This window comes from Chrysemys picta, chromosome 8 (assembly GCF_011386835.1).
Source record: "Chrysemys picta bellii isolate R12L10 chromosome 8, ASM1138683v2, whole genome shotgun sequence".
Taxonomy (NCBI): domain Eukaryota; kingdom Metazoa; phylum Chordata; order Testudines; family Emydidae; genus Chrysemys; species Chrysemys picta.
In genome coordinates, this window is record NC_088798.1 from 15,924,310 (window position 1) to 15,937,160 (window position 12,851).

General features: G+C 40.3%; 1 pseudogene; it reads right to left on the bottom strand.

Moving 5' to 3' along the window:
* LOC101938957 (FRAS1-related extracellular matrix protein 1-like) overlaps positions 1–12,851 on the bottom strand; it is a 152,145-nt pseudogene that overhangs the window by 30,500 nt on the left and 108,794 nt on the right.

Below are 12,851 nucleotides of genomic sequence, written 5' to 3' on the forward strand. Positions count from 1 at the left end.
GGTTTGTTAGACATTAGACAATTAGGTCAGTTTACCTACATCAGTCAGGGGTGAGCAGCATAGTTAAGCCAGCCTTTCAGGGACATGTATTACCTACGCCAATGGGCGAATCCCTCCTATCGGCGTAGGTAGTGTCTACACTGTAGGTAGGGTCAGCATAGCTAGTGTCATCAATATACTTCAAAGCACTTTCCAAGATCAGCATCATTATCCCCATTTTAGAGATGGGAAAGTGAGGCACGGGGAGGTGAAGTTACCCAAGGTAACTCTGTAACCCAATGGCAATGTTTAAAAAAATACATCCAAGCCTGTGCTGACAGAAGGCTGCCAGCCACTGAAGGGTTGTGTGTTCATTCTAGTGTTTGTTACTATTTCTTACATTCCTGGGGCCCACAGTGTGCTAAGCATTACATTAACAAAGACAGGCACATCCCCTGCTCTAAAGAGCTTCTATCTAAATAAAAGACAAGACTAAACAAATGAGAGGAACAAACATTATGGGGTGCAGGGAAATAGAGGGGATGGAGCACAGAGGTTACAAATATAAGATTATGCAGATACTCAGCTGTAGCAAGCCAGAGCCTCAACTTGTGTAAATTGTTGTGGCTCACTTGAAGGCCATGCAGCTATGGCAATTTACACGAGCTGAGGATTTAGCCACTCATATTTACATCTTAAAACAAATTAAGGAATTTAGTTTTCTTTGCAAAATGTATATAGTATTTTTCAAACGCTAGTGAATTGATCATCACAAAACACCAGCAAGGTGGGCAAGTATTATCCCCATTTTACAGAAGGGGAAAAATAAGGCAGAAAGGTTTGGGGCCAAGTTCTCAAGAGTAGTCTTTACACTGAGATGCCCAACTTGAGATGCTTAAGTTGTGTCTAACTGGCAGTTTTGGGGAATCTTTCCCTTGCTGTCATGGGTCTGTTTAGACCAACAATATCAAGTTACCAAACCATTCTCAGAGTCGTGCTAGATAATGCGGTGCTAAGAACGCCAGCAGCTGGTCGAGGGTAGCGCCCATACCATTGCTAGTACCAGTGGAGTTGTACCTGAGTTGTGCAATGGTGGGAGACGTCCCAAAAAGTGTCAGTGCAGACAAGGCCCTAGGAATGAAGTCTGAGATGTTGAGTGTCCACACTTGTAGTGGAATTTATAAAAGCCGCAGGTACCTAGCACCTTTGAAGATTAGGCCATCTAGTTAGGTCTCTAACTATGGAATTAGGGCCCAGATTCAACAAAGCTCTTAAAACACACACGTACGTCACGTTGACTTCAGGACATGCTGCAGCAGAGCCTAGGTGACTCATTTTAAGCACCTATGTTTTAATAGCTTGGTCATTGCACATCATCTAGTAATTTATTTTAAAAAACCCATCTTTGCAGCATAATACTGTAGCACCTGGAATTAGAATAGTATGTTAAAATCAGATTATTACAGAAAGATGTCAGTTATCTTCTGGTTAGTCCAATCAACTACTGTTCTTATCACTTTTTTCTTATATTTCAATATACATAGGGTACAAATTGAGACGGGTTACAAATTCTAGCATCAGATCTCTAGTGAAGTCATTTTTATTTGATGGCAGATTTTGGCCCTACTATGTTTTTTTTTTAAATGATAAGTCATTTCCATATCCAATAACCTAGAGAATAAACACAGTTGGACTCCCAAGACTGGCAATATTGCCCAGCCTCTCTGATTTGGGCATTCTCAGACCTCAGCGTTTTTGCAGGCAGCTTCTTGAAAGTTCCATTAGGTTTAAATGGCCACTGTGCATTCTCTCTCTCTCTCTGCCAGGGTCTGGGAAATTTGTGTGCCTTTTGTTATGAACTTGCTCAAACATCGTGGGCTTGAACGTTCTACTTGAAATAGAACATTGGTGGGTTTGCGGTAGAAGGAACAGAGAAGTTAGGATGACAAGAGGAGCAGAGGGGACAGTTTAAAAGCAGGTACAGAGGGAATGGTGCCGGGGAGGAAGAGAGAAGGTGGAAAAGAGGACAATATGGCTGAAAAAGTAAATGGATCGTGTGTCACGTACAGGACACCTATGTGCGCCCACCTCTTTTTAGGAGCAATGCCTTTTAAAAAATACACGGCAACACGTATATTTTAAAAACCCTACCAAAACAAGACACTCCACTGCATACACTTCTCCCCCGGGAAGAGGATGAGGGAACAAACAACACATGGCAGATGTTAGTCATGATGCATAAGGCACTGCTGGAAGGTGTTCAGATACCATGGTGATGAGCACAGTATCAGAACGTATATTAGAAGGGTAGGGTGATGGAAGAGACTCCTAATGGATTCATGGATTTTAAGTCCAGAAGGGTACATCAGTAGTGTGACCTTCTGTATAACACAAACCAGAGAATTTCATCCAGTTACTCCTGTATCAAAACACTTGTCACAAGGGCACCCCTTTTAGATAGTAAAACAGTTCTTTACAAGTATTATTCCCACTTGGGAAGTGGAGGTGGGGTGGAAAACGCATCCAAGGGGGAAATTCATGGATTTGTACTAGTTTTGTGACCCCAATTTAGAGAGACCCACTCCCTCCCCTACACACACTCCAGTCACCACCCCCAATTGCACAAGCCTTTGCCTATTTTGTACCACATTTTTCCTTGATTGCACATATTATTGTCTCATTAACTGCCAAGCTTTCCAGGGCACTGAAAAGGAGAGAGCATTAAAAATACACTGAAAAGTCCTAGAACTCAATTAACACACACCGGGGGAGATGGGGGAAAGGTTGGGTTTTCAGCTCCAATTATAAAAGGCAAATCTCTCTCTCTCTCTCTCTCTCTCTCTCTCTCTATATATATATATATATATACACACACACATATCTATATATATATATACACATATACACACACACTTTTTGTAATGTCAGCTAATTAGACTTTGACAACCAATTAGCGGATTCTTAGTGATGCTGAGAATCAAGTTAGCATTAAGAAATAGGGAGGGAAGGGAAACCAGCAAGCAAAATGCTCCTTCTTCACATACAGGCTATGTTTAAAATTCATAGGGTCAGATCCTGCATGGGATTTACCTCCCTTGCAGTTGACTGCCAAGGCGGGTGCATGAGGTGTATACTTAGCACACAAGTTGCCCTGCTAACTTTACATCACTGTAACTCATGCAGGCCAACTGCAGGATAGTATCCTCCATCCTACTTGCAAGGTTACATTTTAACTTTTAATAACCTTTTCTCTCTTTTTTTCCAGCAACCATGAAGTACCCAGATGATTATTTAGGATTAATGGATTATCAAAAGTGCCAGTTGGCACACGCCTAGTTTAAAAAAAAAAAGTGTAACAAATGCAGCTGTTTACTAATAAATAAAGCCTCAGCTGTAACAGAAATAAATTAGATGCATTTAATTGGTCGACTGCAAACCTCCTCTCTTTATTACAATGCTGCTTCTTGTTATTTCATGATGTCAGGGTACATGGCAGACTGACAGAGTGTTTATGAATCACAGTTTGCAGATGGCACTCCTGGTTTTTCGGCAGTTATGAGCACAAGTAGCATGAGGACTCAATAGAGGGTTTTTGCCAACAAGGACCCCCTGAGAATTAGCTGCCTCCATTTCTCTTGTGCCAATTTCTCACTGACTGGAGCACTATTTCACAAAACCTACATTCAATAAATTACAGCCGCCTGGCAAGAATTTAGTAAAATTTAACACTCTGAGGACACTGGTGTCTCAATTTGATTTCTATTCATTTCTAAAGGACATGCGATAGTACTTGGAACAGACTTTGTGTGATTTTTTTTCCACCCAGCTAGAAGAATAAGAGCCCAGGAATACCCCCACCCTGCCTACAAAGAGATTTTAGGTCTCCCGAGAATGGCTCACGGTCTTGTGCCCCGGACCTTGAGAGTTACCTTCACTAATGACAGTTTTATAATCCAGTGGGGAAATAATCTCAGACCACTGCGCTTGGAGCTGGTGAGCTGTAAGACTTCTGGACTGAACTCCCTTCTCTTGGCCACTTCAATGAGTTATGAGTAAACGCATGAGGGATGTGGCCATAATTGTCAACAGATTTGTCAACTTGTGTCATTAGTTATGCGCATAATGGATTTTATTCTAATGAGTTTGTTCATCAGAATGCCGGGAGGAGCTGGCCTCTTCGGAGGAAATGAACTACAAACTTCGCCCATGCATTTTAAAATACATCAGTGCCACATAAAGGGAAAAGGAGCATTTCCTTTCTTTTTAACACGCTGCAGTTTTCACTTAGGTGAACTGGATATATTGGGCTAAACCTTCCCATGATTGCTGTAGGCTCATTTCCTACCTTTGCCCACTTTTCTAATGGAGATGTAGAAGCTTTCCGGTGGGCAGCTGTTCTCCCCATCTGTCACGTAAAACTGAAAACAATCATAACTCTTTAGACCCAGGATGTTAGTATGGAAATACCAGAGGAGGCTCATGTCCACATCCTCTTGAATGAAATTCATTCCAGGATACAGAGTGGTCCAACATAACACGGCCTGAAAAACAGAATGAAATGGTTGGATCTGTACCCACAAATAAAAAAAGAAAAATCCACTGGGGCGCCTTTTCCACAGCTAACACATGGGCCAATCCACAAGACATGGTACATGCAATGGAATAACGTACAATAAGCCTTTTGACTGAAGTATTATTAGGGGTACTAGCTTTATTCTCTAAAGAAATGAAACAACTACTAATGTTCACACCTAAGCTTGTTCTTCTGGAAACCTACCTCCTGCCTTTCTAAAATCAACCTAGAAATTTTTATTGAATGCATTAGCTGGGAGAAATCCAGACTGTCCCACCTAGCCCTAGTTGGCACCCTTACCAAAACAATGTTTTCTGTCTGCCCAGTGGACGCTCACACCCCCCTCTGTCTCTCTCTGGTATCCTACTTCCCAGCCAGTGACATATAAAAATCCCTGGCATGTGCCAAATACTGCAGATGGGTCCATTGTAGCACACTGTAATGTTCATAGTTGACACTCAGGTGTTTCTATTTGTACTTGCTAGCTGGCCAGAAGCAGGTGTTCTGCCAAAGGGGAGGCACTAAGCACTTAGATATCATGATGAGAAGATATTAGAAAAAGACAACTAAAGAAATAGAAGAGAGGAACCAGAAAAGGGTTGCCCAGAGCAAGAGATAGACTAGTCCACTATCAATAGCCTTTTCCCATCAGTGGTTTGGTGTCCCTTCCACTCCATCTCAGACTCTGTCTCGATACTGGATTATGTTTTCGAACTCTTTGCCAGAATAATTCTATCTAGAGTTAGACTAGTTCAGCTGGAACCTATCACCCACCACAAAGTCTTGTTAGCTCTAAAGCAACTAATTCAAAAGGCCCAGGTGGAGGCAGGATGGGCAGGGAGTTGCTGAGGATGTTTAGTCTGTTTGGCCTTTTCAGACTGGCAGCCGCTGGTATGCATGCATTGCTTTTATAGGGCATGGTAAAAAGTGCCATTATGGCTTCTTTGCAGCTTACTTAAAAAACAAAACAAAACAAACAAACAAACAAACAAACAAAACAGCAGCAAAATAGCCTTCTTCCAAACATCAGGATGACATGTGGGGGCTTTTGCTGTTCAGGGGGTGTACAGAGTTGTTAGGATGAGTACTATAGCTTCTTTTGTCTTTTCCATTCTCCCCACTCCATCCCTCCAGGAGCCCACTCTCCTTCCAGCCTAGTTTCCTCCAGTTTAATTCAATTTCAGTAATCACAAGTCTAGACACCACAAACAGCAGCTTCACACCCTAGGGTACATTCATAATTGTCCTGGCTATCGCAAAGAGGCATTATGTACAACTCTGCACAAACCTGTAGCATCTACAACCATTTATGTCCACAGTACTAGAAATAGCTTTCACCTTTATAAACTGACTTCTGGAGTAAGAACATGATCAAAATTCACCCCAGACCCTTTCCCAAAGACACATACTTTAAAAGATTCAGGTGAATGTTGCCCCTAACTGAGCACCTATGTTTGTCAAGAGCTACAGAGTTGGGCAAGGCTGTGGGGTGCTGGGAGGAGAGTTACAGTAGGTCACTTACCTCTTGGAGGAACCTAGAGAAGAATATCTTCCAAGTGTCTGGGGTCTGCCAGGGAAAAGGGAGGGAGAGACTGGGGTAGCAAGAACTTGTCGGAATGTGAGGGTGTTGCTATGGTGATGAGGATGGGAGGGCAGAAGAGAGTTAGGAGTCCACTTAGGCCGGCAGCAATCACAGCAGGCACTTTGAACCCAACGGTATTCTTCTTCAAGTTCAATGTTGCCACCATGCTTGTTAGTCTTTTGAAACGCAGAGGCACAAGTTAATTTTGGATGCATTTATTATTATCCTATTCTTTATGGCTAATAACTTACCCTACACAGTGACCATCACGCTATTCCCTCAGCACCATCCCACCCAGCAAGCTCCTGCACTGCATCTCACCTGCCCAAGAAAGACTTAGCACACATCAGAGGAGGTAGCAATGCTGAAAACACCCAAATATGTTGGGTTTCAAATCTGAATATTAGGACCTGTGAAGATCCTTAATTTTATATATATATATATATATATATATACACACACACTTTCATTGAAGCCACAGACCCGTTTACAGTCCTACAAAGTCACGCTTCCAAAACCCATAAAAATTGGGCAATTTGATTGTTTGCCATCTTTTAGAACTTCTAACTCTTTAGCTCTGAATCTGGTAAGAAGTTAAGAATATTAATGAAGCTGTTGTTGGACTGAAAGGACCGTTCATTCATACACGTAATAATGAACAGTTGTGGCACCTGAAAAGAGTTTTGATTTGGTTAAACAGTGTCACTATTGAATATTTACTCTTGCACCTATATAATGTCTAGCATGGATATTTAATGAATACGGTCTATCATACCCTTTCCTCCTCCAGCTTTGATCAGCTTGCTGTCATTATTGACCAGTATTATCAGACAGGACAAAAAGCTGAGCTTGTCATTTAAACCATCTCCCAGAGAACTTGGGGTTTTTATTTAGAAGGCTCAATCCCTACTCTACATTTTTATTAGCAAACATGTTTGCTTATGTCCATGAGACTGAACAGTGAAGAAGCAATGAACTTCTTTCCCCAACTTCACAGATCATGTTTAACTTCGTCACAACTCAAGCATTCAGAACTGTAACCATTCAGATGATCCCCTTATAAAATTAGCGACTCAAAAGATTGGTCATATAATTATATATATATTTTTTTTTTTAAAAGCAAACTTTGAGCACTGAAATATAGCACCTTGTTTTTTTTTTTAATCTACAACATTTTTGCTTCATCTAGCAGGCATCAGCAGACAGTTAAAGCGCTATACCATAGCCAAGAATTAATATAGCCATCCTAACTAGCACCATAACATTTTCCATTTTCTTACCATTTTGCTATTTTTACTGAAAAATTGTCAAGCATGACCACCTGACTCCTGAAATGATTTTTTCGGCATTCCCAGCAAGCAAAGCAAAGCAAAGCAAAACAAAAAATGCTGAAATACACTGTAATATATTTCTATGAGCTAGATTTCCTCATGCACACAAGATGACAAAAAGCTGGAATTCTACTTTTAAAATCACTCCCTCTCTCCCTCCACACATACGCATTTATATTAGTAAATTATGTGAGACTCATTACATTTTATAGCCCTGCATAAAAACCTTAGAATTTCTTACTAATATTTTGCAATGACATAATGCCATTTGTATAGGTGCCACATAAAGGTATTGACTTTTACTGGCTTCTGATGGCAAGACTATCCACTTTATATTCTGTTTTATATAAGCGTTCTCAAAATTTATTGACCCCAATGGATTTCTCAAGTTGCTTAATTATAAAAGGAAGAAGACAGCATAGTGGCTTAGTGAACCAATATAAAAGTCAGTTATAATGTTTCATTACAAGAGATGGTTCAAAAAGTCAGGGAGCAAAGTGTCAGTTTCTAGGACCCAGTATAGAGAGGTGACATTTTTCTGCTGACTTATCCTAATGTCAGATGCTAAAAAGACTCTGCACAGTGATGTAGGGTTATGTCTACTGGCTCATGTTGATGTCAGATCGGGTGGGTCCTATTAGCTTTAATTCAAAAAGGGTAGACACTGAAATCCTTTTATTTCTGAGGCACAGGAAATTTGGGGAAGAGAAAGAGAGGTACTACAGGGTGAACCCCTAGGACTAACCAAAATCAGGAGAATTTTGGCTGCGGTTTATGTTTTATTGTTACTATTTATGTTATCAATAAAGGCAAACCATGCAAGAGGTTAAGTGTGGACCATTTCAGGTGTGCGAATACTGTGTTCAGAATTAAGTGGGAACGCTGCATGCTTACAAGTTAAAAATAGATAGACACTGAAAGACATCAGCACCTTTAACTTTAGGTTCCCTAATTTTTGCTCATTGTTGATGATGTAATGGAGTTTATCCCTGGGGGAATCTTTGTCTTCTGCTTCTAATGCTACACTGGAAATGACTTTATTTTCATCAATTTCCAAACCTGTAGGAAGATATGAAGTGGGACACCAGGTGAGTAAACTAATGGCACATCACTTCACAACTGGCATTGTACAACTATAATCTGTGAGCTGAAATTCCTGTTCCTCTTTGCACTTAGCCATGTCTCTATCTTGCACAGCGGCTACTAGCTCCAGAGGATGTATTTTACATAACACTACACTCAGATCAGTGCAATGGAGGGTTGTTCTTTTTCTGAGCTGGTCAGAAAAAAAAATAGAAATGACAGGAAGCTGGGAGCCCTGGGAGGCCAGTGTGTGTCTCAGATCCAGCACCATTATCCCACGCTACCTCCTTGGGTCCAGCCATGGCCATCTCCCAGGGGTGAGGCCCAAAACCTTTGGGAGGTAGAAAACTTTGTCAGGCTGCCACTAAAGCAGCAGCAGCACTAACAAGGGAGGGGAGGGAAACGAGGCGTTGAAAAGAATATGAGTGAAGTGGCTTGATAGAAAGGTCAGTTAGTTCCTGGACAAATTAGTGATCAGTTGGGGTGTGAGCAAGGAGATGAGCCTATTTTTTTAATCTGGAAACTCTTGGGGATGGCACAGAATGTTTTTATATGTTTGTACAGCACCCACCACAAGACTGCTGCCAACAAGGCTTCCTGCCCATGCTTTATCCCTCCCTGACCCCATATCTCCCTTGAATTTTAAATGGAGGAAGTGGTGTGATGTTGCTCTGCTGCTCAGATTATCTAAAGATGGTACCTCAGGCTCCATTTTGGGGCTTGGTAAGCTAAACAGCTATGCAAAAAGGTGAACGTACCCAAATGGGGAATATTTGGCTGAAAAAAGTAAATAATATCTAGTAATTTCCCTAGAATGTTTTCACATTTCAGGAAAATTGTGTTCGAGAGAGTGCCATACCCAGGAAACGCTAATTTGTGTGACCATCACTTTACACAGCATGAGACCACAGGTCTCACTTCTCTTGGCAGCAGTACAGGGCTCATGTTTTCATACGGATGAAGTATTCTTGAGCAATTTCTCCAATTTATTAGGCATGAACAGGCTTGTCTTAGCATCAAGAACGTAGGGTTTTTTATCTTCACTTTAAACAAACATTTATTATGGTACTTGAATGAAAAATCCTGCCTATGTCAACATATGAGTTATGTCCTTTTCCAGACTCACAGGCTACGGATGGTGCACAAGTAGCATTGTGTGGCTTTCCTTTGCTGGAAGAAGATCTCTCAAAACTCGGTAGTTATTTTTAATTTTTACACTGCTTTCCATTACAACCATAGGAGCCAATTGAGCCTTATAATTCCTAAGTTAACAGGCAAGAATGAACAGAAAATTTTCAATCCTATTATGAGTGCATAGGTGAATAATACAAAAAATTTTTGCAAGAAAATATCTTAAATTTGTTTAAAATGAATTTCCTTCAACTGCTGTCACCCTCTCTTTTTGTGTTTGCATTGCACAGACATTCAAGTGATCATGTTCTTCTGACTTCTAGTTTGCAGAAAGGAAATGTCAAAATTGCATGCATAAGTACTTGTGTCGTAAATTTACAGGGCCCAGTTGTACAACCCTTACTCATGATGGTGAACACTTACTCTCTGGGTAATCCCATTGTCATCAATAGGATTAGTCACGTGAGTAAGTACCCACCAACAAGAGTAAAGGTTGCACAAACACTGGTACTCACTGTTGGTGTAAGTGCTTCCATCTTTATCCAAAAAGGAAAAAGAAACAATACCATTTGCATCCTCTGGTTTATCATGACTAAGCTGCACAGCTCAAATTTTGACTAATATTGCTCAGCCCCCAGAGTGTAAAAAATTTAAAAAGTTTATTTGTTCAATTAATATGAACACCAAATAAATCTGATTAATCACAGCCAACTGTGATGGAGATTTGATGAGACAAATAAGTGGTTAAATGCATCAAATAACTGAGAATCATAGAAATGTAGGGCTGGAAGTGGCCTCAATAGGTCAAGTGGTGTAGCCTGTCCCTTGCTTCCTGATGGCAGCTTTCTGTACTCTGGGAAGCTCCAAACTCTGGCTCCTCCAGAGAGCTGTTTGACCAAAGGCCAGCCCTGAATATTATTAAGTACAGTTGAGTGCCGTCAAACTTCTGATGTTACATTGTGACATTTGGGGGGAGAGGTTGTCATAAATCTCCATTGCCCCAGGGCTCCATAACTTGAAAGTCAGGGATGAAAGGTTAGCGATGTTTCCCTCGTAGAGGAGAAAGTTTTGCACACTCTGAACAGGTGAGCCCCAGAGGAAATCCAGGCAGAAAGCAGGGACTCTGCCATTTTGTAACCGTTCAATGTTTACAGCATCTATAAACATTTTAAAAATACACACATGATGCTCTGGGAACGTACCCAAGGCCATTTCAAATATGTGGAGTATCAATACCAAACTGAGCACTCCTCAGTCTGCTGCTTCCCTATGAAGGAGGACAAGATGAAGTGAATTGCTGAACACTTTCTCTGACAAGGATGCCAGAAAGGGTCCCAAATATCCAGGGATCTTTTAAGGAAAAAAAAATCAGAATAATATTTTGTTTTATACATTCATCAAGTTTATTAATCTATGCTTTGAAATACAGGCACGATATTTATCCTCACAACTACAGGTGGTCAGGACTTTGTTTAAATTGAAACTGTTCATGGGAAATAATTGATTTCAAAGAATTTCCCATTTTGAAAAAAAAGTTTTGAGATTTTCAAAATGTCTCATATCAAAATTTTCTAAAGCAAAAAATGTTCCATTTATCAGGACGAATTGACTTTTTGTTTCAAAATTTAAGCTAAAATAAAATTTATAACATTTTAAAAGATTAAAGCAAAAATGAAACATTTTGAAATTATTGAAACAAAACTTTTCAATTGGCCCATTCCAATTTTGGGGGTGGGGGGAGGGGGAAAGGGAAGGTTTTCAGTTTGTGAAAAATTTTGAGTGTTCATCTTTTTGCCCCAATTCAGAACAGGAAAAGTTTTTGAAATCTCAAAAATTCTCGCAGGATTGGTATACCATTTCACACCCAGCTCTACTCAACACACCTGTGAAATAAGGAAGTACCATTACGCCCATTTTACAGATGCGAACTGACACAAAATGATTTGCCCCAGATCACATAGGAAATCTATGGTAGAACAAGGAATCAAACCAAGATCTCTCATATCCCAGGTTAATGTCCTTACCCCTGGACTGTCTTCCTAGATATGCGAGGCCAATAAAAGAAATACAATCCGTTACTTTGTGCTCGTCCTATCAAATTTATTTTTCATGATTATATGTCTGGCAACTTTTGAAACCTTCTTATGAAACATACTGAACCACTACCAGGCCTCTCCTTCATTTGATGGAAACTCTTCAATAAACTAAGAGTCCGTAATACCACTGGAAAGAGCCGGACTTCTCCACACAGTCCTTTTAGGACTTGATATAAAGTCCAATGACTTCAATAGGCTTTGAACAGACCCTTGAACAGAGACTATTAATTGTACCAGACTGTATGATGGCTTGCCTTCGTGGAGGTCACCAAATTGCTTTTCTCTCTCAGAGCCAAGACAGGTTTTGAAGCCTGATCTTTAAGGGGTGAAATCCCAGCCCCATTGAAGTCAATGGGAATTTTGCCATTGACTTCAGAGGGTTCAAAATTTCACTCCAGACATGAAGTCATTCCCCTTTGGAACATACCACAGTGTCACTCCCCACTCCCTACCCCAGAGTGAGAGCAACAGCCACCTCTGCACTGCACCTTAGATTATGGGCCAAATTTTCAAATTAAAATCAGCACATAGATATCTAAACAAGCCTTCGGGGCTCAGTTTTCAAAGCTCGGTACCTAAAGTTGGGCATCTAAATCTGCAACTAGTAGAACTGGTCCGCAAATGTATAATTTTTTCCCCATGAAAAAAGTTAATTGAAATTTTTCCTACATTATTTTCAACAACAACAACAAAATCAGTTAATGAAAAACAAAACATTTTCAGATTCCGATACCTAAACTTTTGTTGTTTTATTTTGTTTCGAGGTTTGTGGTTTTACAAACCCTTAATCAAAAAATTATTTTTTTCGGGAAAAATATTTCCACTAGCTGTAGTAATTGGGCATCTGAACAAACTGTCTGATTTACAGAGGGCTGAGAATTGAAGTTAATTTTGTAGGTGGTTTCCTGAAAATCAGGCCATTTACTTTGGGGCCTAAACACTGGAATTGGAAAACATGCCCTTAATACTTGTAAGCTTAACTTTCAGCTTTTGTACATACACACAAACTACATACAAATAAACTTGTTTTGAGGAAAATTAGCTTTTCCTGCGTTTGCCGTAGAATATTTCCAAAT